The sequence below is a fragment of the Oryzias latipes genome, chromosome 13, assembly GCF_002234675.1.
Source record: "Oryzias latipes chromosome 13, ASM223467v1".
Lineage (NCBI taxonomy): Eukaryota > Metazoa > Chordata > Actinopteri > Beloniformes > Adrianichthyidae > Oryzias > Oryzias latipes.
The window spans coordinates 28430702-28434986 of NC_019871.2; the positions used below are offsets into that span (position 1 = coordinate 28430702).

Consider the following 4285-nt stretch of genomic DNA (forward strand, 5'->3'; position numbering starts at 1 on the left):
AGCTCGTGCTTAGAGAAGACTTCTGGTATTTTATTTAACTTTTTTATAATCCTCTCTTTCCAATCGGCAGAGAGTGGCGATTCACCAAAATCTGGTTGAAGAATTTGGGTAGCTGGAACTGCCGAAACAAAAGCATCTTGTGACAATATTAGAGGGGTTGACACAAAATCAGCAATGGTGCTCCAAGGTGGAATGCACACATCCTGGTCTGATTCGTTCTTGAGGGTGACTGGTACTTTGTGTGGAGCTTGTTGTGAGATGGTAATGAGGCAACTTGTGACACAAAGCCCTCTAGCGATTGGAGTGGCTGGATGTTCTATCAGCACACAACAGCCTGCAGGGGGTGCTTTTGGCTGAATGGCTCCCTTAACAACAACAGTATGCCCAGCTGGGATGACAGCTGGCATTTTGCCGGTAAGTCGCACAACTCCTTCACTACCCAACAGCGTTTGTTGGTGTCTCAGCTGTAGTATGTCCAGTACAACCTTGTACTCATACGTAGCTGGTTGGAAGTTGGCATGGTCACTATGCAGGTACTGGTTATACAATTGCTCCAGCGTGTTCATTCCGATTAATACCTGAGATTGTGCTTCAGGCTGATAATCAGGAACAACAAGTGCAAGCGTGCATACTTCAGTCTCTGTACCAACAAAATCTCTGGGAAATGTCACTGTCAGTTTAACATAACCCAAATATGGAATAGCTTGCCCCCCAGCCCCTTCAACATGTAAGAGCTCACAGAGAGGCATCAACGGCTGACGGGACAGATGCTTGTTATAAAAAGACACGGGAACAGTTGTAACTTGAGAACCAGTGTCAAGTAAACAGTGACTTATGTGACCAGCGATGTCAACTTCACTCGCACATTTGGAACCAATGAGACCCCTTGGTAGATGTGACTGCAAAGCTGGAGTAACATAAGTCTGCTCTTTGCAGGTAGCTGGGTTCTTGGGACGGATTAGGTTTAAAACAGTTCCAGTTTGTCCCGTAACAGGAACTTGGTTCAGTTTAAAGACCGGCGCTTTGGTGACCTTGACTCTGTCCGCCTGCCGTGTTTTTCATTGAACTGTTTCCTCTTCGTAGCAACCAGGGCAGAGTTGGGCGGGTTACTACATTGAGGCTTGATATGACCATCTTCACCACATCTGAAGCAATAACCAGGCTTAGGCGCAGAGGGTGGGTTTCTTTGAGGCTTGCCCACCTGCTGACCCTCACTAGAGTGACCGCCAGATGTGGCCTTTGTTCCCTTAGGCGTTGAACTTGATTGGGCAGCAGTCAGAGACGCTAGCTGCCTTTGAATATCAGCTAGTTGGTTGGAAAGTTGTCTTATTGTAGTGGTTTCTGGTTTCTCATCATGCTCAGAGTAAGCGTACTGAACGTGGGTCTTGACTTTGGCGGGGCCAAGATGCTGTCTCATCCGCTGCAACTTGGAAGCTTCACGATCCTCTTCAATGCGAAGTAGAAGTAGTAGATCGGAAAACGGTGGTGGGTTTGACTTCCGTTGCTTGAGTTGGAGTTCTGTGATTAGCGTATTGTCCCAACAACCTCTGCAGAATTGACTGAGAAGCCGTTTGTCAACTTCAGAGGGTGGGACCCCTCCCCTCTTAACTGCTGCAGTGAGTGTCACTTGCAAACGTTGAAGGTATGCAGATGGTTTTTCTCCAGTATTCTGGAATGTGTCCATGAATTTTGCGTAAAGTTCTTCGCCATCTTGGACTGTGCCATACGCCGACTCCAAAATGTGGATGTAAACTGCCGGAGATGTTTCTGGTTTGAGATGTTTTATCATATCCGCAGCTGGAGGCAGCAGACTTCCAGAAATTCTTCTCGTTCTCTGCAGGTCTGAAACAGCAGGATCATTCATTATCAGATCGACACCAGACCTCCATGTCTCAAAGTCAGCTTCATTTTGTGGGCGGGGCAGTCGACCAGAAAATACTCTCAGCCTCTGAGTGTCTTCATTTTTAACGATGTGCTCAACCACATAACGTTGAACTCCTGGTACATCAGTTCCTGATAGATTGAGATCAGGCACATGGGAAGGAAATTGAGCTCTTGGTTCTGGTAGACTACGCAGAGGTGGTTCATGCGAATCGGGACCAGCGGCAAATGGTGGCACTCCAGCAGAGGACGCAGATGAGGACGTCTCAACTTCATCTTCCAAGGATTGGGGTCCTAGCTCAGCTACAGAGTGGCCAAGCAGGGACATCACATCCCTAAGAACTTCAGCATAATCTTTGCCTGTAAGTTTCGCAACGGTTTGGAGTTCACACAGGTAAGCATTAGTCACCTTTTCTTCAACCTGGGCAGCGCAAAGAGTTGATAGCTCGGAAACTTTGTATGTGATTGTTTTATCTTTGCTGACGTAAGTATGCGGCAACATTTTACGGAGCGCAGCAATTGCAAAGCCAGAATTAAACTCAACAATAAGCTTTTGATTAAACACAGAATCGGGCTCATCAATAATGTGAGTCTTTGAAATCGAACCATATTTGCTCAAAAACCCAAGTATTTCTTCATCTGTTTCTGTTTTAGTGAACCCATCAATGACCACTGCATTAGGAATCTTAATGCCAGATTTCTCAAATACCTCCATGCTCGTGTAGATTTACTGTGATAATACAATGATACGTCACCACACCAACAGTTCTGCCAAACCTCTCTCCTAGCTAGCTCGCCACTAATTTTGTAGCATATCTATCGTGGACTAGAGTCAGAAGAACAGGGACGGCTCAGGGAGAGAGGAGGCAGAGACTGGAGACTGTAGGTTTGCTATGAATGGTACCATGTATTTTTTGACACACACATAAACATACACCATACACCAATATTACAAAAGAATATTTCAAATTATTCCAGGATATCCTTTACAAAGATTATGTACAGATGGACGGTTCAGTGAGTGATCCGTCGTATCCGACTCAATATCATCAGCTCATGTATTGTCCATGCAACCCAGACAGAAATAGTTGAATCCGGAGGTTAGTGTTCAGTGATGGGAAGTGATTGAAAGTCTTTGTGTCTCTGGGTTGTAGGACGAAATGCAGTTGCATTGATTAAATGAGTCATTAGGCTACAGGAGCCTCCTACCAGCCTGGGCTGAACGACAGGGAGGAGGTGATTCCTTCAGAGAGCTCCAGCGCTTGATCAGGTTCGGGCTTAGCTCGCCATCAATCCCTATGGCCTGGATAAAGAACATGACCCATAGGGTTCTAACATTAAACTGTGTGTGCACACAAACTCCAAGTTAAATACCAAAATATCAATAGAACCATAATTGTATTGCAGTTTGGTAAATGAATCTCATTTTAAAGTACCAACATCTTACAATTCATAATACAGTTCATCATCATACGTCAATTCATGAATTTCACTCTAAAGTGCATTTAAGTGCATGATACACCAAAGAAAAATAAAGAAAAACAATAACAAAAGAGCCCCCACGCTGATTAATAATCAGTGTGGTTATGTTAACAAAAAACAAAACAGAACTTTGGCATCGATAGCAGCTGCTAATCAGTTCACCTCATTCATTGAGGGAGGCAAATGCTAACCAACAAACAACTAAAAGGAGTATAAACTCACCGATTGCGACTAAGTGCACCAAATATGCTGCTTATTCGCGGCGTGTTATACTGGCAGTTGGCTCCTACAAATCAATTGATCATATCCAAAGATTAGAACATAACCGAACGACGTTAAAAAGTGAAACCGAAACTAAACATACCCGTAGCGTCTCAATCCAGCTCTCCTGTCATGGAATGTGATAGCTTCCGGGGTAGCGGCTTATAAAGTTTACTGATTGGGTAGTCGGGTCACATGACCCAAGGCACGCAAGGCACGTCGTACACACGTAACAGGTGAGGAAGGAAAGGAAAAAAAAGGAAAAAATACAATGGCCTGAGTTGGCAACCGTGTTACATGTCGACCCGGTTTTCTCGTTGCTCATTTTGAGCCCGAAATCTTCGGAACTCTTCCATCAGCTCAATCAGTGGAGCTAGCTTAGCGGACACTTGTTCCATAAAGGGATACAACTGTCATGACGTCGTAGACGTAGCAGACCCAGATGCTGAAACCCGGAAGAAAACTCACAGCAAGGATGACTTTAAATGGATTTATTTTACCAAAGGTAAATAAGTTTCTGAGGGGACGTGGACGTATTTCCTCCGTGGATTGAGCTTGGTGTTTCTTGAGCTGATGCAGACGAAGGGGAGGGGCAACACGAGGACACGTCGAACAGTGGATCCACAGGGAGCGAGGCTTGGGCGCTGAGGACAGCGGGACC

At 45.2% G+C, this 4285-nt stretch overlaps 1 long non-coding RNA gene across 1 annotated transcript; it reads right to left on the minus strand.

Annotated features, from left to right (window-relative positions):
• Positions 1–2258: 2258 nt before the first annotated feature.
• Positions 2259–3815, minus strand: LOC111948503. The gene is made up of 3 exons (XR_002874519.1): positions 3728–3815; positions 3586–3649; positions 2259–3184 (listed from the first exon to the last, which is right to left on the minus strand). It is a non-coding gene; the product is annotated as an uncharacterized LOC111948503 (long non-coding RNA).
• Positions 3816–4285: the final 470 nt, after the last annotated feature.